The following is a 21337-nucleotide window of genomic DNA, read 5'->3' as shown; positions in this document are numbered from 1 at the left end:
CAGCACCATTTATTGAAGAGGCTGTCTTTCCTCCATTGTATGTTTTTAGCTTCTTTGTCAAAAATTATCTGTCCATATTTATGTGGTTTTATTTCTGGGTTCTCAATTCTATTCCATTGGTCGATGTGTCTGTTTTTCTGCCAATACCATGCTCTTTTGATTATTGTAGCCCTGTAGTACAAGCTAAAGTCAGGGAGTGCGATACCTCCAGTATTGTTCTTTTTTCTTAAGATTGCTTTGGTTATTCGGGGTCTTTTGTGGTTCCAAACAAATCTGATGATTTTTGTTCTATTTCTTTAAAAAAATGCCATTGGGATTTTGATGGGGATTGCATTAAATCTGTATATTGCTTTGGGTAATATGGCCACTTTAACTATGTTGATTCTTCCAATCCATGAGCACGGAATGTCTTTCCATTTCTTCGTGTCTTCTTCAATTTCTTTCAAAAATGTCATAGTTTTCAGAATATAGGTCCTTCACATCCTTGGTTAAGATTATTCCTAGGTATTTTATTCTTTTTGCTGCAATTGCAAAGGGAGTTGTTTTTTTGTATTTCTTTCTCTGAGATTTCATTATTAGTATATAGGAATACAATGGACTTTTGTACGTTGATTTTGTAGCCAGCAACTTTACTGTATTCGTTGATTGTTTCTAATAGATTTTTGGTGGAGTCTTTAGGGTTTTCTATATATAGCATCATGTCATCTGCAAAGAGTGATAATTTAATTTCTTCATTCCCAATTTGGATGCCTTTTATTTCTTTCTCTTGCCTGATTGCTCTGGCAAGGACTTCCAACACTATGTTGAAAAGCAGAGGTGATAGGGGACAGCCCTGTCGTATTCCTGAACGTAGAACAAAGGGCTTCAGTTTTTCCCCATTAATTATGAGATTAGCTGAGGGCTTGTCATATATGGCCTTTATTATGTTAAGGTATTTTCCTTCTATACCTATTTTATTAAGTGTTTTAGTCATAAATGGCTGTTGTATCTTGTCAAATGCTTGTTCTGCATCAATTGATATAATCATATGATTTTTGTCCTTTATTTTGTTTATGTGATGTATCACATTAATGGATTTGCGGATGTTGAACCATCCTTGTGCCCCGGGGATGAACCTCTCTTGGTCGTGGTGAATAACCTTTTTAGTGCATTGTTGTATTCTATTTGCTAGAATTTTGTTTAGGATTTTTGCATCTGTATTCATCAGAGATATTGGTCTGTAGTTTTCTTTTTATGTGTTGTCCTTACCAGGTTTTGGTTTCAGGGTAATGTTGGCCTCATAAAATGAGTTAGGGAGTACTATCGCTTCTTCAATTTTTTGAAAGAGTTTGAGCAGGATTGGTATTAGATCCTCTTTGAAGGTTTGGTAGAATTCACTAGTGAAGCCATCTGGTCCAGGACTTTTGCTTTTGGGAAGGTTTTGGATGACTGATTCAATTCCGTTACTGGTGATGGGTCTCTTTAGATTTTCCAGTTCTTCATGGTTCAGCCTTGGAAGGCTATATGTTTCTAAGAACTTGTCCGTTTCTTCTAGGTTATTGAATTTGGTGTGTGCCTATTTGTTTTCAATGTGGTTTATGATGGAGAGAGTAGAGGAGGTAGATAGTACTTCCCAAATGGTGTAAGAGCTTAAACCCTTATTTCAGATGGGTCAGCATTCTCTACAACTCTTTCAGCCCCACGCTGGACTGCAGATAAAAGGACTTGAGCAGAAAAGGAAGACTCTCTTCTATGGTGCATTGAAGGTAAAGATCAGGCTTGAATCCTATGGCTTCCCATGTTGTCTTTGGGCCCAGAGAAGCAATGTGGACATGAGGATAGTACAAGAAGCAGGGGCCAGGAATCCAGTGCACTTTGGGCCCATAAGCACAATTCATAGATAACTTCTGTATATGCCCACAATCAAGACGGAAGGTTTTTAGAGGGGTGTGCTCCATCCGTGAGGAGGTGCTTAGTGTTTATCAAAAGTACAAAGCTAATATAACAGATGTCAAAAGCAAATGATAAAAATCTTCCCTCTATGTGCCCTGTTATTGTTGATTAGATCTTTAAGGGGTAACCAACCCATCTGGGAACCTGCTGTAGCCCTGTTTGCCTGTTCGACCTTCATTGCCTTTCAGCTGCATGGAATGAATGCCTCCTAAAATGAAGAATAGTTGAGGAGAAAGTCCCCAAGAGGGTCGCAATAAAAATGACTTTGAGCTGAGTCTTACATTCAACAATTCAAATATCTGAGTATTTTATGTGCTAGGTACTATGCCAGACGCTAGGGACACAGCAGTGAACAACACACTGGCTTCCCTCCCACAGAGCTCATGGAATCATGGAGTAGACAGTAAAATAAAAAGTCACTAAAAGCAATGTGATAAGAGCTAAATAGAGGAAGTAAGTGAAAGTGCACAGGAGGGCACTTAACCTCTTCTTGAGGGGTGTTTATGGAAATTTTCCTGGAAGAGGTGATATGCAGACAGTTTCAAAGGATGAGCAAAAATTAGCCAGCAGGAAGGTGGGGCGTACAGAGGCTTCCCAGGCTGAGATTACAGCATAAGCAATGGCATGGTGTCAAACCAATGGGCATACCATGTCAGGGAACAGTGACTTGCTGGAGAAGTACCAGTAATAATCAAAAAAGTATATAAAAAAGTTCCAGAGATCAGAATGAGGTTGCCAAGCTGGAGAATGGATAGCATTAACTCATCCATTTCTTCAACTAATATTGAGCACGTACTCTATGCCAAGCATTTGTATAAGGCCCTGAAAATATAGTAAATAAAAGAGGAAAAAACTTGTGTCCCCAATGAGCTTACATTGATGGTGCACTAGAGAGGGAGATAAAAGAAGCATAAATAAAAAAACATAGTACGTAGAAGCCAACCAAATAGATGCAAAAAATCAGGATAAGAATTTTGGGGAAGATGCAGGTGAGGTACAGTTTTAAATAGGGAGTTCAGCGCAAGTCTCACTAAGAAGTTAACACATGAGCATGGACTGGAGGGAAATGAGAGAGTAAACCACATAGATAAACTGAGGAAATGTATTCCAATCAGAAATTATAGCTAATACAGATGTTGGAAGGTTGGAGCATGCCTAACCTGTTCCAAGGAACAAGGACAGTGAGCCTGAAGCAGAATAATCAAGGGAGAAAGTAGTGGAGAATGAGGTTAGAGTAGTGAAGGGGGCAGATGAAGTAAGGCCTAGAAGGTCATTGCAAAGATGTAGATTCTCTGAGTAAATGGGGGACCTATCAGAGGGTCTGTTTATATCTGACATATTTTAAAAGGATCACTTAGGCTGTGGTGCTGAGTGTTGGGGGTATAGATATGCTGTAAAATCAGGGAGATTAGTTATGAAGTTACTCCAGTAATGGTAGCAGCAGAGGAGATTAGAAGTGTTTAGATGCTGGATTCTTTTTGAAGGTATGGACAACAGGATTTACTGATTGGATGTGGACTGAGATGAAAAAGTCAAGGATGACACCAATGTTTTTGGCCTAAACAACTGGCAACGTTGCGTTACTATTAGCTGATATACTATCAGTTATAGAAATACTATGATTGGAGGGTGGTATGTGTGATTGGGGGGTGTAATTAGGAGTTCACTTTTGTGTAGTTAGAGGTGGATATTGGACATTCAAGTGCGTATGTTGATTAGATGATTTGGTCATATGAACCTGGAATTCAGCAAAGGGCCTAGACTTTAGGTAGGCAGGGAGACAGCTAGATAAATATACATAGATGGCAGATAGATAGATAGATAGATAGATAGATAGATAGATAGATAGATAGATAGATAGATAGATAGATAAATGTATTTAAAACCATGAACCATGAGATTGGGCTGTGGAGGCAGCTAAATTATTACATCAGTGTCATAAGTGCTATGGTATATGGTGTCCTGACACAGAAGGAAATACTTAGCTGATGAGGAGAATCCTAGCGTCACATAAAGGGGTCAAATAAATATGACCTTAAAAGACATCTTGCATTCTACAATTAAAATATTTGAGTACTTACTGTACTCAAAATACTTCCTGCAACTATGCCAGACACAATAGTCACTAAGACACAGCCCTTGCCTCCATTGGGGCTCATGATCTCATGGAATACAGTCTCACGTGCCCAAACTGTCTAATCAACATAAACACTTAGAAGTCTAATAGTCACCTCAAACATGAACTCCTGATGCCCTGTGCCCCCACCACCACCCAATCACACGCAGCAAACCTGTTCCCACCACAGTATTTCTCACATCAGTTACGGCACCTATCTCTTGCCAGTTATTCAGGCCAAAATCATTGGTGTCATCCTTGACTTTTGTTTCTAATACTCCACTTCCAATTCATTAGTAAATCCTGTTGTCTCTACCCTCAAAATGAATGCAGAACATGACTATTTCTCACTCCCTCTGCTGCTATAATTACTGCAATAGCATCATAACTAACCTCCCAGCTTCTTCCTGAGACCATACCTCCAACACTGTTCTCAACACAGAATTATGATAGTCCTCAAGGAGGGTCCTGGCTACAGATGACTGATTAATTGATTGATTGATTGATTGATGTATATAAAAACATGAGACCAGATAGTCACAAAGGGAATGAGTGTAAATGAAGAAGAGATCTAAGGACTGGGCTCTGGGACTCTTCAATGTTTAGAAATTGGGAAGAAAATGAGGAACCAACAAGCTGAGACTGAGAAGTAGTAGCCAGGGAGGAAGGAGAGTGCGGTATACTGGAAGCCAAGACAGGAAAGTATTGCAAGGAGAAAGTGAGCAACTGCATGAAAAGTTGCAAAGCAGCCAAACAAGATGAATTGACCATAGATTTAGTAACGAAGATCACTCATGGCATTGAGAAGAACTGACTCAGGTGAGTGAGGGAGGTGTTGGCATGACTGGAGTGGATTCAAGAGAGAATGGAAGGAGAGTTATTGGTGATAGTGTAATCAATTCCAGGAATTTTGTTCCACAGAGTTGCATAAAAATGAGGAATAGCTGAAGAGGGAAGTGGGATCTAGGGGGGTTTTTTGTTTTGTTTTTTAAGATGGGAGGCATAGCATGTTGGGTGTCTATGGAAAAGATCTAGTCAAGAGAGATAAATTGATTATGCTGGAGGGCAAAGGAAAACTGCGTAAGAGATTGGGAGTGAACACCCGCCCAAGTCGAGTAGTTGGCCTTGGAAAAAGCACAGACACTTTGCTGGTGGTAAGTAGAGAGAAGGTAGTGTTAATGAAGTAAGACTTTGTATATCGAAAGAAGAAAGGTTTCTCTCACGTGTGAAAGAGTATGAACAAAGACTCAGATGGCTGAGTGAGGAGCTGGGAAGGGACCATGTCTGGGGATGGGAGGAGTGGTATGGAGAACCAAAGCCCGAAAGCTGGAGGTAGAGATAGATTCTGAAGGTTACCATGGCAAGGTTCTATTAGGGCCTAAGGGGTCAGTGGCCAACTGAGAGCCCAGGTGGACATAAAATGTACTTGAGCCTAAGCCCAACCATAAAATGGTTGAATGTACTCTTGGAACACTAGAGCAGTGGGAAGGATCACAGAGAAAGCTCTAGATGCACGGAACCTAAGGAAGAAGATGGGGCTAGAAACATAGAGGTAGGGTTAAGCATCTAGTATTCGGAGACCAGGAGTGCTTAGAAGTGGGAGGAGAGAACTGGGAAGCAGACAGACAAAAGGCTGCCCTGAGGATGCGATGGACCTCTGTTTTGGACCCCCCATATCTCTCAGAAGGTGGCACCTCTGCATTCCCACCTTCTGACCTACAGCACAGGAGCCAAGAGCTGGAGGAAGCACAGGAAGTGCTGATGCTTCTTGATGATGTGCTATGGGGGACAGTGGGATGTCCCTGCCTCACCGACTCCTAAGGAAATCCAGGATGACGCAACATCCCATCAAACTAGAAGGAGATGTGGCAGGACTCTCTTCCTCTCCTAGGACCCCACACTTAGCACAATGCGTCCACTGCCAGCAGGACGGGAAGAAGCAAGAACGTGTCCCTCTGAATGGTGATTCCGTGTCTAAGGGATGGAAGCTCAGCCCCTACCATGGACTCCAGGGTGACGAGATTCATGGCTCAAGCCTGCTGAGCCAACACCTTCCAGGTGTTTTCCTAAAACATCCACAAAGATCATAGAAGGTCTTGTGACAGGCACATCCTCCCTGCCTGGTGGGAATTGGGCAGAGAGCCATGTAAGAGGATGCCCTGCAGAAGTGACTCAACGGTCACAACAGCGTCAGGTGGGAAGCCAAAGTTAATGTGCATACATCCTGGCTGAGGTGGAACAAGTCTTTTCCATGGTCTCCCACAGGCTCTTACCTGCCTTAGCAGATTTATGTCATGGGAATTTCAGGCAACTGACCACCACAATTGCCTCACATTTGTACCTGCTCACTCCACCCTAGTAGAGAGGTCATAGAAAATGCTGAGCACAGGAGTTAGTGTGTGAGACCATCTCCTTGCTCTTGCTCGATCCTGTCATGCCAGCCTCTTGCCAGCAGGGGACCAGGACTCCTTGAGCCTAAGCCCAAACTCCCCGCCCTGGTTGAATTTCCAGCCTGCTGGAATGCTCAGACTCAAGGGCTTGGTTATCTCTGCTTGTCCACTCAAATTCTAGTCCTTCTCCTTTGTGAGTCTTTGAGTACAAGATCCCCTGCCCCTAAATTCCCACATTCTCTGAATCTCATCCTCCTCCCACAGCTTCTCCTCTATTTCGGCTAACCTTCCCATTGCCACCCTATACTGCCCCTACCTATCCAGGCTGAATCCCTGGGAAGATGTTAATAACGTATGAACATAGTGAAAAAAAGCAAGTTACAAAAATATTATAGTATAATTTTTAAAATATTAAGACTTTATTTTTAGAGCAGTTTTAGGTTTGCAGAAATATTGAGCAGAAAGTACCGAGAGTTCCCCTATACCCACTTCCTGCTCTTAGCCACATAGAGTTTCCCCTACTATTCACATCCTTCATTTGGTATATTGATGAGCCAATAATGATACATTCTTTACTAAAGTTAATAGTTTACAGTAGGGTTCACTTTTGTATTACCCATGTGTGGGGACAGAGCCAGGACTGCAGTTTCCAGGCTCTCGGCCTCACATAGAAAGGTGCTGGCTCAGGTAGTAAATGGCCATCAACTGTGATTGGATGGCCATCAGCTGTGGCTAGTTGGCCGTCAGCTGTAACCAGTGAGCCATTGGCCACTACTATAACTGCCGTGGCTACGCTAGCAACAAATGAGGAGCTAGCAAGAAGATGGTGTCTGAGCTAGCAAGAGCGGATTGCAGTTAGCAAGGGAGGTTGGTTGGCAGAGAGAAGCGGAATGTGGATTGTGGATCGTGTGACTCCTGCTTCCTGTGTCTCCAACCCAGCCGCCAGCAAGACTATAGTGGTATGTCTCCCCTATGGCTCCGTGGGTGTTCCTTTTTGGCCTCACCATGTCCTGTGTTCTTATGTGGGGAGTGGGACCAGAGACCCTACATGACACCCCATGTGGCACTATGCTCTGGTTTTATCCAATGTATAACGACATCCACCATTACAGCATCATAGAGAATAGTTTCACTGCCCTAAAAATCCCGTGTTGCACATATTCATTCCTTTCTCCCTTCCCCCAACCCCTGGTAACCACTGATCTTTTTTTTGGTTTTAATTGTGGGAAAATATGCGTAACATGAAGCTTACCATTGTAACCATTTTTCAAGTGTACAATTCAGTAACATTAAGTACATTTACAGTGATGTATAACCATCACCACTATTTCCAAAACTTTTCATCAGTCCAAACAGAAACTCTGTACCCATATCCATTAAACAATAACTCCCCATTTCCCCCACCCTACCCTAGCCCCTGGCCACTTCTTTTTGTCTCTATCAATTTCCCTATTTTAGGTACATCCTATAAGTGGGTATTTATTTTCCCCTTTGTGTGTGGGTTATTTTGCTTAGCATAATGTGTTCAAGGTTCACCCATGTTGCAGCTTGTATCAGAACTAAATTTCTTTGTATGGCTAAGTAATATTTTATTGCATGTATATATCACATTTTGGTTTTCCATTCATCTGTTGGTGGACATGGTTGTTTCAACTTTTTGGCTGTTGTGAAAAATGCTGCTGTGAATGTGGTGTGCAAGGATGCTTTGAGTCCCTACTTCCAGTTCCTTTGGGTCTGTACCTAGGAGAGGAAATGCTGGATCATATGGTAATTTTGTTTAACTTTTATAAGAACCGCTACCAAATTATTTCCACAGCAGCTGCACCATTTTACATTGCCACCAGCAATGCATAGGGATTCCAATTTTTTCACATCCTCACCAACACTTGTTTTCTCTTTGTCTATTATTAAATAATACCCATCCTAATGGGTATGAAATGGTATCTCATTGTGGGTTTGATTTGCATTTCTCTAATGACTAATGATACTGAGAATTTTTTCATGTGTTTATTGGCCATCTGTATATCTTCTTTAAAGAAATGTCTATTTAAGTTCATTGCCCACTTTTAAATTGGGTGTTTTTTCCTTTTCCTTTTCTTTTCTTTCTTTCTTTCTTTTTTTTTCTTTTTGATTGTTGACCACTGATCTTTTTATTGTCTCATAGTTTTGTCTTTTCCAACGTGTTTTGCAGTTGGGATCATATACTATGCAGTCTTTTCAGATTGGCTTCTTTCACTTAGGAATATGTATTTCATCCATGCCTTAAATGGATTGATAGCTCATTTCTTTTTAATGCTAAGTAACATTTTATTGAATAGATTTACCACAGTTTGATTATTGATTCACCTATTGAAGGATATGTTGGTTTCTTCTGAGTTAGGGCAATTATAAATAAAACTGTTACAAACATTTGTGTTCAGGTTTTTGTGCGCCCATAAGTTTTCAACAAATCTGGGTAAATGGCAAGGAGCACGATTGCTGGATCACATGGTAAGAGTATGTTTACTTTTGTAAGGAACTGCCAGCCTGTTTTCCAAAGGAGCAGCAGCATTTTGCATTCCTATCAGCAATGAACAAGAACTTCTGTTGCTCCATGTCCTCACCAGCATTTCGTGCTGTCAGTGTTCTAGATTTTGACCATTCTAATAGGTGTTTGGTGGTATCTCATAGTTTTTTAAGTTTTCAATTATCTAATGACATATGATGTTGCACGTACTTTCATATACTTACTTGGTATCCGTTCATCTTATCTGGTGAGATTTTCAGGTCTTTTGTCCATTTTTAAATTGAGCTGTTCATTTTCTTTTGCTTTTATTTTTATTTAATTTTTTAGATACAGCAGTTTATTTTTGTGTTCAATATTATTTTATATTAATTTCAGGTGTGCAGCACAGTGGTGAGACATGTATATAACTTAAGAAGTGATCCCCCTGACTAGTACCCACCTGGCACTACACACAGCTATTACCATATCACTAACTATATTCCCTTTACGTTACATCCCCATGACTATTTTGTAACTACCAATTTGTACCTCTTAATCCCTTCACCTTTTTCACTCTGTCCCCCAACCCCCGCCAATCACCCCAGCAAACCTAGTACCCATCTGACACCATACATAGTTATTATAATATTATTGACTATATTCCTTATGCTATACCCTATATTCCCATAACTACTTTTAACAACCAATTTGTACTTCTTAATCTCTTCCCCTTTTTTCATCCACACCCCCAAACACCCTCCCATCTGGCAACTATCAAAATGTTTTCTGTATCTATGAGTTTGTTTCTGGGTTTTTGTTTGTTTTGTTCTTTAGATTCCACATATAAGCAAAATCACATTGCATCTGTCTCTCTGTCTGACACTCCACCCAGCACAATACCCTCCAGGTCCATCCATGCCACTGCAGATGGCAAGAACCCATTCCCATCCATGGTCAAGTAATATTCCATTGTATATATGTACCACCTCCTCTTTATCCATTCTTCCATCGACAGACACCCAGGTTGCCTCCACATCTTGGCCATTGTAAACAATGCTGCAATGAACATATAGATGCACACGTCCCCTTAAAGTAGCATTCTGGGTTTCTTTGGATAAATACCCTGAAGTGGGATTACTAGGTTCTTCTTTGTCTCTTGTTATAGCCTTTGTTTTAAAGTCTATTTTTTCTGGCATAAGTATTGCTACTCCAGATTTTTGGTTTGTTTGTTTCCATTTTCATGAGATATCTTTATCCATTCTTTTACTTTCAGTCTCTGTGTGTCTTTTGATCTGAAATGAGTCTCGTGTAAGCAGCATGTGTAGATTGGAGTATATGATCCATTTACATTGAAAGTAATTGTTGATAGTTATGTAGCTATTGCCATTATATTATTCGTATTTTCATTATTTTTCTTTTTCTTCTTAAAGAAGTTCCTTTAACATTTCTTGTAATACTGGTTTGGTGGTGATAAACTCCTTTAGCTTTTTCTTGTCTTGGAAGCTCTTTATCTGTCCTCCAATTCTAAATGATAGCTTTGCTGGTAGAGTAATCTTGTTTGTAGGTCCTTGCTTTTCATAACTTCAAATATTTCCTGCCAATTTCTTCTGGCCTGCAAAGTTTCTGTTGAGAAATCAGCTGACAGTATTATGGGAGCTTCCTGGTAGGTCACTAACTGTTTTTCTCTTGTTGCTTTTAAGAGTCTCTCTTTGTCTTTAACCTTTGGCATTTTAATTATCATATGTCTTGGAGTGGGCTTCTTTGGGGTCATCTTGTTTAGAACTCTCTGTGCTTCCTGGACTTATATGTCTATTTCCTTTGCCAAGTTGTTGAAGTTTTGTGTCATTATTTGTTCAAATAGGTTTTCAATTCCTTGCTCTGTCTCTTCTCCTTCTGGTACTCCTCTGATGTGAATGTTGGTATGCTTGATGTTGTCCCAGAGGCCCTTTCAACTATCTTCATTTTTTTTTTTTTTGGATTCTTTTTTATTTTTGCTGTTCTGATTGGGTGTTTCCTGCTACCTTATTTTCCAAATTGCTGATTTGATACTCTGCTTCGTTTAATCTACTATTGATTCCCTCTAATGTATTCTTCATTTTAGTTATTGTATTCTTTATTTCTGACTGGTGTTTTTTTTTTTTTTAAAGATTTTATTGGGGAAGGGGAACAGGACTTTATTGGGGACAATGTGTACTTCCAGGACTTTTTTCCAAGTCAAGTGGTTGTCCTTTCAGTCTTAGTTGTGGAGGATGCTGTTCAGCTTCAAGTTGTTGTCCTTTTAGTCTTAGTTGTGGAGGGCATAGCTCACCTCCAGATCCAGTTGCCGTTGCTAGTTGCAGGAGGGGGGGCGCAGCCCACCATCCCTTGCAGGAGTCGAACCAGCAACCTTGTGATTGGGACACGTTCCAACCAACTGAGCCATGTGGGAGCTCAGCGGCAGCTCAGCTCAAGGTGCTGTGTTCAATCTTAGTTGCAGGGGGCGCAGCCCACCATCCCTTGGGGGACTCGAGAAGTTGAACCGGCAACCTTGTGGTTGAGAGCCCACTGGCCCATGTGGGAATCGAACCAGCAGCCTTTGGAGTTAGGAGCATGGAGCTCTAACCACCTGAGCCACCAGGCCTGCCCCTGACTGGTTCTTTTTTATGTTTTCTGTCTCCATTTTCGTTTCCTAGCTCTCTGTTGAAGTTCTCACTGAGATGATTGAGCATCTTTATAACTAGTGTTTTCAACTCTGTATATGGTAGATTGCTTATCTCCATTGTGTTTTGTTCTTTTTCTGGAGTTTTGTTCTGATCCCTTATTTAGAACATGTTTCTCTTTATCTCCTCATTTTGGCTGACTCGATGTGTTTGTTTCTATGCATTAGGTAGAGCTTCTCAGTCTTGGTAGAGTGACCTTATAAAGTAGGTGTCCTGTGGGGCCCAGTGGTGCAGTCTCCATCATCACCTGAGTTGGGTGCTCCATGGGTGTCCCTTGTGTGGGTTGTGTGTGCCCCCTCCTATTATAGTTGAGCCTTGATTGATGTTGGCACTTTAGTGAGAAGGATTGAACCTCAGGCTGATTTGTTGTGAGGATTGGTCATGACTAGAGTGGAGGAGCTACTGTGCAGGGACTGACCCTACAGAGCAGGATTTGCTTTAGCAGGGCTCTGGTGTCTGCCAAATCTGCCTTTTGAGTGTGTCATTTATGAAGGTGGTTGGGAGGTGCCCTGGTGTGGTCTAAAGCTGCCACAAGTCTGTTGGTTCTGGAGCCTCTTGGGAAGGGCTCTGGTGTGGGCCAAGATCAGCCACTGCCTATGCCCTGCCCAGGGCCACTTGGTATGAGCTACAAAGTGATCTGCAGGTGGTGGCCACTTGTGCTGGGCTTGGAGGTGTCTGGGAAAGACTAAGCTGCAAACTGAGGCCAGCTGTCACTAGTACCAGGCTTGGAGCTGCTCAGCAAGAGGTACGGGGCATGTGGAAGCCTGATGCCACTTATTTGGGGGTTGTGAATCTTTGAGAGGTTTTAGGAAAGTCTGCAGCATGAGTCAAGACATGCCATTTGTATGGAAAAGCCAGTGGAAGAGGCTTGGGTGGGCCCACAAGTTGGGTGGGGTGAAGTCTCAGGGAATCACCATGGTGGGGCGAATGGTCTTAGCCAGGTTGATGGAGACTCAGATATGGTGCCCACCTGCACATGCAGGCTGGGTGCTGGGAGGGCTCAACAAAGGAACAATGGCTTCTGCCAGCACTTCTGTCTGGGAGAAAACTTTGCCGTTTTAATTATAATGTATTTTGGTGTAGGCCTGTTTGGCTTCATCTTGTTTGGGGCTCCCTGCGCTTCCTGAGCTTATATATCCATTTATTTCACCAGGTTAGGGAAGTTTACAGTCATTATTTCTTCAAATAGGTTCTTGATCCCTTGCTCCCTCTCTTCTCCTTCTGGTACTCCTATGATGCAAATGTTGTTACCCTTGATGTTGTCCCAAAGGTCCCTTAAACTATCTTTGGTTTATTGTTTTTTTCTTTTTGTTGTTCTGATTGGATGTTTTATTCTACCTTATATTTTAAATCACTGATTGGATCCTCTGCTTCATCTAATCTTCTGTTGTTTCCTTCTAGTGTATTCTTCATTTCAATTTTTGTATTCTTTATTTCTGACTGGTTCTTTTTTATGGTTTCTGTGCCCTTCTTTATATTTACTATCTCTTTGTTAAAATTCTCACTAAGTTCCTTAAGCATTTTATAACCAGTTTTTTAAACTCTGTCTCTAGTATGTTGGTTTGCTTCCATTTCATTTAGTTCTAGTTCTGGAGTTTTCTGCTGTTCTTTTATTTGCTATTTATTTCTTTGTTTCCTCATTCTGGCTGCCTCTCTGTGTTTGCTTCTATGAATTAGATAGCCCTCCTATGTCTCTTAGTCTTTGCTGGAGTGGCCTTATGTAGTGTTGTGTCCTGTGTGGTCCAGTGGTGCAGTCTCCTTGATCTCCTGTGTTTGTGTTCTAGGAGTGTCCCTTGAGTTTTGTGTATTCTCCTGTTGTAGTTGAGCCTTGATTGCTTTTGGTACATCAGTGGGTGGGATGGACTCCCAGGCTGACTGTGAGGATTGGCTACAACCACAGTGTACAAGCAGCTGTGTGGGGATTGACCCCTCAGAGGAGGATTTACCCCCATAGGCTCTTGTGCCTGTTAGGACCACCCTTTGGGTGTGCTCTTTGTAGGGATAACCAGTAGTGCTCTGGTGTCGTCTGAAGCTGGTTTCTGGGTGTGTTGTTTCTGGTGTCTCTTGGGAGGGGCTCCAGTGCAGGCCAATTTCAGCCTTGCCTGTGACCAGCCCAGGGTTACATGGTAGGAGCTACAAAGCTATAAGTGGTTGGTTGCTGCTTGTGCTGGACCTGGAGCCATGTGGATTTGGCCTTGCTGTGAACTAAGGCTGGCTGCCACCAGGTTTGGGCCTGGGGCAGCTTAGCAAAAGGCCCAGGGCCCACTAGGCCTGTTGCCACCTGATGGCTGCCCATAAAGCTCAGCTGTTGAAAGAGCTTCCTTTGGTGTGCAGGCTGAGCTGGTTGACCTGGTGTTGAGAGTGTCTCCGGTGATGCAGCACTAGCTAGGCAGAGTGAAGTCCCAGGGAGTCAGGAGGCGTGGCTGGTGGGTTGTACAAAGTTAATGCAGATTCAGTTCTTGTGCCACTGCCTGGCATGTGACCACTTCGCAAAATGCCCTGAGAATATTGCAGCCAGCCACTGCTTGCCTCAGGCCCGCAGATCCCTGAGAGCCACCCAAGAGAGGCTGCAGAGCAGGCTGTGGCTCACTGCCCACTGTCAAAGGTTCCTCAGCTGCCACGGGCCATCCACTGCTGTAAAAGACTTTCTGCAGCTTGCAGGGTGGGGCCGGATGCCCAGAGCCAAGAGTGCCCCCCGTGATGCAGTACTGGCTGTGTGGGCAGGGGCCCAGGGTATCACCAAGGTGGTGCACACGCACAGATTTTACCAGACCAATGTGGTCTTAGACTTGGTCTTTCAGAGGAGGATTCAACAGAAAAGATAGTACCCTACTGTAGGCTACACATGAGGCCACACAGGGACAATGGCTGCTGTCACTCTAGCCCTCGCCCCACACCCATGCAACTCAGTCTTTCCCCATATGTCTCTGGCACCTCTCGAGTTGCTGCCCCTCCACCAGGTGGGTGTTTGCAAGTCAGTCTGTGTACAGGCCCTTAAGAGGGTGTCTGGGTTTCCAGCCACCTTCCGTCTCATCGGGATGGACAGACAGAGTCCTCACTGATTTTTACTGCCAGATGTTGTGGGAACTCCTCTTCCTAGCACAGGACCCCTGGGCGGGGGAGCCCAGTGTGGGGCTGGGACCCCTCCCTCTTCCAGGGGGACCTCTACTACCAAGGTGTCCCTCCTGGTGTTCAACCGTTACATGTGGTTTTGGAGTCAGCCTGTTTCACACTGCCACCCCTACCACTAGTGGTGATGTGGCCTCTTCTTTATATCCCTAGGTATAGCAGTTCCATTCAGCTAGTCTTCAGATGATTCTTCAAGTTGATTGTTCTATAATTTATATATAATTTTGGTGTTATCCTGGGAGGCAATAGGCACAATGTTTACCTAATCCAGCATCATGGAACTTTCCTCTGTCTGTACTTTTCTTGTAAAATCTTTCTCTGGTTTTGGCATCAAGGTAGTACTGGCCTTATGGGACAAGTTGGGAAATATTCTCTCCTCTTCAACTTTACAAAAGAATTTGTGGACAATTGGTATTATTTCTTCCTTGAATGTTTGATAGAATTAACCAGTGAAGACACCTGGGCCTGGAATTTTCTTTGTGGAAAGGTCTTTGACTAAAAATTCAATCTCCTTTATAGATATAGGGCTAAGGTTGTCTCTTTCTTCTTGAGTGAGCCTCGGTACTTTGTGATTTTCAAGGAATTTGTCATTTTCATCTAAGTTATTTAAATTATTGGTATAAAAATGTTCATAACAGTCTCTTATTACTCTTTTGTTATCTGTAGGGATAGTGGTGATGTCCCCTTTCTCATTCCTTATATTGGTAATTTCCATTCCTCTTTTTCCTGATCAGTATGGCTAGAGTTTATCCATTTTATCGATGATCTCAAAGAAACAGCTTTTGGAATTATCAATTTTCTCTATTGTATTTCTGTTTTCTATTTCATATATTTCCCTTCTCCTATTTATTATTTCCTTCCTTCTGCTGATTTGAATTTTATTTGCTCTTTTTTTCTTGTTGTTTCTTAAGGTGGAAGCTGAAGTTGATTTGAGATCTTTCTTTTTTTTTGAACATACTTGGTTAGTACTATATACTTCTGTCTCCCTGCAACCCATAAATTTATTCCTACTTTTCACTCAAAATATATTTTAAAACTCAATTCAAAATAATTTTCATTTCCCTTTTAATTTTCCTTTTACCAATGAGTTATTTAAAAGTGTGTTAATTTCCAAATATGTGGTGATTTTCTAGATGTATGTCTGTAATTGAGTTCCAATTTAATTCCAATGTGGTCAGAGAACATATTTTGTATAACTTGAATTCTTTTGTATATATTGAAATAACTAAGAATATTTTCTCTCTTGGTAAAAGTTCCATGTGCACTTGAAACAATATATATATTCTGCTGTTATTGAGTGAAATGTTCTATAAATGTCATTTATATTAAGTTCATTGGTAACATTGTTCAAGCCTTTTATATTTTACTGATTTTCTTTTACTTCTATCAATTATTGAGAAAGGAGTATTGAAATAGCTGAATATAATAGTAGATTTATTTCTCCTTCTGTTCTATAAATTTTTACTTTATTTAATTTGAAGCTCTTTTTTTGGAGCATAAATGTTTAAGATTGTTATGTCCTCTTGATTAACTGAAACACTTATCATTATGAAATTACTTTTATCTCTGGTCATACTCCTTGCTCTGAAATCTTTGTCTGACATTAATATGACCACTACAGCTTTCTTTTTATTAGGATTAGCATGGTATATCTTTTTCTATCCTTTTAACTGATTTGTGTTTTTACATTTAGAATGTATTTTTTATATACAGTTGAGTCTTACTTTTTCAATCAGGCAATTTCTGCTTTTTTATTGAGATATTTGAACCATTTACATTATTGTTATTATTGATATGGTTAGGTTTAAGTCTACCATCTTGCTATTTGTTTTCTGCATTCTTTGTTTCATTTTTCTTCTTTTTCTGCCTTCTTTTGAATTAAGATTTTCTACGATTCCATTTTACTTCATTTATTGGATTTTTAATAAATATTTGTTTTGTTACTTTGGTGGTTTTGTTAGGGTTTACAGTTTAATTCTTTAACTTATGAGCAACTCCCTTCAAGTAACACTATACCACTTCATGTATTATATGAGAATTTTACAATAGTATAATCCTATTTCTCCATTGCATGTTTTTATGGTATTATTGTCATATAATTTACTTATTTATATATTTAAAAACACACAATACATTATCATTATTTCTGTTCAAACAGTCACTTATCTTTAAACAGATATAAGTAATAGGCAAAATATATGTTTACATATGTTCTTAACATTTCTAGTTTTCTTCATTCATTTTTGTATTTTTTGTTTCCATCTGGTATCATTTTCTTCTGCCTAAATGATTTCCTTTAACATTTCTTGTAGGGAATTTCATATAGTGATAAATTATTTCAGCTTTCGTTATGTCTAAAATCTTTATTTCAATTTTTAAATTAATTTTATTGAGATGTAATTCATATACCATTCAATTCACCCATTTAAAGTTTACAATTCACTGGTTTTTTAATATATTGTCATAATTGTGAAGCCGTAAACATAATCAATTTAGAATTTTTTCATTACTTTAATAAGAAACCCTGTAACAATTAACACACCCTGCCCCCCACCTTCTGCTTTCCTTCATTGCCCCCAGGCCTACGAAACTAATATACTATCTATCTAATATTTGCCTTTTCTAGACATTTCATTTAACTGGAATAATACAATATGTGGTCTTTTGTGACTGGTTTCTTTCTTTTAGCATAATGTTTTCATGGTTCACCCATGTTGTAGCAGATTGCCAAATAATTTTCCATCGTATGGGTATGGCATATGTTATTTATCCATTCATCAATTGGTAGACATGTGGCATAAGCATAGCATTTACCTAATTTGAACTATTATGAATTTCAGTTCAATGACTAAACTTTTTCACTATCTTGCACCCTTATAATATGCTCACTTCCTTTCTTAGCCAGCCTAGAGTCCATGGCCTAGCACTAAAAATGTCCTTTCAAAACATCTAACCTCCTTGATCCTCTTTTCTGTTTATAATTGTTGCCTGGTAAAACGCAACCTTTGGCTAAACTAAATCATCTGTTTAGTTCATGCAGCTGCTGAGCCCTGCAGGAGACAAACATTTAACAGTTTTTCTCCTGCAGGGTTCAGCAGCTGACTGGATTCATATCACATTTATTACCATAATTCTCAAATGGGCACTTGCATTAATAGACATTTTTTTATTCACAAGCCAACCATTTCACACTCTCATTTTTTGTTATACCTGAACCACTGTCCCCACTAACACTCGGGTGAAAAACAACAGTTTCATAAAGAAAATAGGTACTGTTGCAAAGGAAGTGTTCTCATTTTCCCATCACAAATTCTACCAATGTTCCTCATTCTATATTCACATAGTATCCTTTTTCTCTGAACTAAACTGCATTAAGTATTCCCTTCCTCTTTTCATCTATTTCTTCCTACCTAAATCATTCTCATCAACACACAAATATGTGGTAGTACTACCAAATTTAACACACACACACACACACACACACACACACACACGCACTTGATTCAATACTCTTCCTAGTTACCAAACAATTCTTTTGTTCTCCTTCACAGAAAAATTTTTTTGAAACTGTTCTCTAGTTATACTCATTTGTCCTGCTTTTTTCACTTCCCATTGTTTTCTGAACCTCCTCAACCCAGGCTTTTTTTCCCATGGCTCCACTGAAATGGACCTTGTTAGGGTCACAAATAACCCCCAAAAGTCAATGGTCATTTTCTGTCTTCATCTTATTAGTCCTTTCATGAGCATTTGACACAGCTGACTATTCCCTTTGTCTTGAAACACTTTCTTCTTTAAGTTTCTCCTATTTCTTCAAGCTCACCATCCATTCCTTCTGACTTCCTTTGTTGGCTCTTCCTCCTCTACCTCCTCTACGTGTTAAAGCAATCCTGGATTCTGTCCTCAGCCTACTTAATTCTCTTCTCTTTTCTATTTATAACCTCCCCGAGATTTTATCTGGCCATGTAACTTGTCTATCTAGTGACTCTCAAGGTTATATTTCTGGCTGAGACCTGCACCATGGCTTCCAGACATCCAACTCCTTACATGACATTTCCACTTGAATGTGTAATAGGTACCTCAAACATAGCCAAATATAAAGTATCCATCTACCACCCCCTAAAATCTGTATTCTCCAACCATTGCCTTGTCATTAAATAGCATCATCCATCCAATTCTTCAGGCTAATAATAATAATAATAATAATAATAATAATAACCTAGGGACTTTCCTTATTTCTTTATTTTACCTTCACTGTGACATTCAATCCACCAGTAGATGTGTTTCCAAAATATATCCTAAATTGCACAATTTCTTACCAGGTCCACTGTTAAAAACCCAAGCCTCAACTATGTCTACCTTGAGCTAGGTATAGAGTCTTAATAGTCTTGAGCTAGACAATGGCATCCTAATGATCTCCTTTCTATTCTTGCTCCCCTAAAGTCTATCTCCCAGAAAGCAACTAAACTGATCTTTCTCAAAAGTAAAACTGACATTACTTCCCTACTGTCCATAATAGCTAATTTTCCCCTCATGCATTGTATTTAGTTGTCTTGTCTCTTATTAATGGAAGAATACAGGTCAGTTATTTTTTAGAATATCTATTCAGTGTTTCTTTGTGATTAGATTCAAGTTATGAATTTTTGACATTTATACAACTGAAGTGATATTGTATTTTCAATGCATTATGTCAGGAGGCATATGATTTGATTTGTCCCAACTGATGATGTTAGATTTCATTAAGGTAGTGCCTTAACTTGTGGAAAGATATTCTGAGTCTATGAAAATATTCTGTTTCTCATCAAACTTTCACCCAATAGTTGTAGCAATCATTATATACTTAGAAATAACATCATCATTCCTTCTATATTTATAAGTTTCTATTAAACAAAATGAGAATATAAATAAAGAGACAGAAATTATTTTAAAAAAACAGAAATTCTGGAGCTGAGAAATACAGTAAGTGAATGGGTACATTCCTAGTACAGGTGGGGGATTTGGTGAATATTCCTGTCCCTCTTGCTCAAGAGTTGCCCTGTGTCCTAAACACTGTGTCAGTTTTCTGAGGATGGGTGAACAGACAGTTATGAAGGAGAGAGCCAAGCCACCAGGCTGGTGTAGGGTGTGGACAGTGAAGACAAAGTGGGAGCATAGACACTGCCTGTGAGCGGGCACTTTCAGTCTCCAGCTCTGTCACCTTGTGGACACCCAGCCACCCTCACCTACAGACTGAATCACCACATAAGCTTCCTAAGACAAAGTCTTTGACACTAGACTTGCCTTGGGAAACGGAAGGGCTTTGTGATGCAATCTCATGGCCTGGTTCCATCATCTGTGAGACGGAGATGACAATGCATAGCACTGGGTGTCATTAGGCAGCAGGATCCGGAATGTCTACATATGGGGTGGCTGGTCTCCTCATGCTAATGAGGTTTAGACCATGTTGAGCCCTACCTTTGTTCTCTGGAATGCTGAGTATTTCTTATATACATATGGCACCATCTTTATTATTATTCTAATTCTCTGGGAAGTGAAAAGGAATTACCATGGATTAAGGTTGGAACCTAAAAGAATCTGCTGCCAGGTAGGAAAACATTAACACCATGATTGACCTAATTAAGCCTCAGATACAAAGGTTTTAAGACGTCAGAGCCTCTCCTTTAACCCTCCCTGCCACTTTTTATACCATACATTCAGCTACTCTAATATGACACCTGTTGTCTCAGAGTCTATAAATAATGCCTTATCAGGCCATCCCTGAAGTGCATTTTAATTGAAAAATCGATAGTGTATTTATCTACCTTGTGTTGAAACCTAGATGAAAGGGAATATACCTCACTGGATCTCAGAACACCTCCTAATATGAGGGATTCTTCTGGTTGGTGAACTTAGTAACCAAAAGTCCTTGGGCTCTTACAACTAATCACTGTTTAATCTATTCCACTACCCCTTCGGTGTCATGCTAAGTGCCCTAAAGAACTTGTCCTAGGGAAGGGGACAGGAGGAATGGAATATAAAGAGTAATAAAGTAAGTCAGAAAGAAAAGTAAAAATGAAAAGTTTTGGTGAAAACAGTGGAGTAAAGAAAGGAAATGTAAGTGAGGGTATAAAATACAAACGTATATAGAAAGAAATTTGGAATGTATATTACCTTTGTCTCATTTCAACATGAAAAACAATATGGTGTCCCAGCTTCACACTGTAACTTTTTGTCTTTAAGCATCACAGAAAGGTCAAGCAAAGACCTAGAAATGCAGCATCAAGAGGTGAGGCCCACTCTCCTCTCTGACTCTCCTCTACTGTGGCCGAGGTTCTCATACAACCTGTTCCCTCTTTGACCCCTGGAGCCAGGTGCTCTAACCACTGAAGGCTCCATTTTCCCAAGTTGACAAATTCTCCCAGAAGACTTTCTTGGGTGGGAAATCAGAACCTGGAAATGTTCCAAAATTCACAACTTTACCCCAGAGAATGAAGAATGAGGAAAAAGGGCAGAAGTCCTTCATTGTGTCATTTACTAGTTTTATGACCCTGGAGAGGTCACTTCATCTCTCAGTCTTGTTATCCATAAAATGGCATCTCAGGAGCCTGCC

General features: G+C 40.3%; 2 protein-coding genes across 2 annotated transcripts in view; both read left to right on the top strand.

The window, feature by feature from the left end:
• The window catches only part of CCL21 (C-C motif chemokine ligand 21), a 122112-nt gene that overhangs the window by 49909 nt on the left and 50866 nt on the right, over positions 1 to 21337 (top strand). The window lies entirely within an intron of this gene.
• LOC308504878 (protein SPATA31F1-like) overlaps positions 1 to 21337 on the top strand; it is a 99744-nt gene that overhangs the window by 49682 nt on the left and 28725 nt on the right. The gene's annotated exons all lie outside the window — the stretch shown is intronic.

The sequence above is a fragment of the Rhinolophus hipposideros genome, assembly GCF_964194185.1.
Source record: "Rhinolophus hipposideros genome assembly, chromosome: 11".
In the NCBI taxonomy this organism is placed as follows: Eukaryota; Metazoa; Chordata; class Mammalia; order Chiroptera; family Rhinolophidae; genus Rhinolophus; species Rhinolophus hipposideros.
Note: the sequence above shows the minus strand (reverse complement) of the source record. Positions and strands in the feature narration are given on the sequence as shown.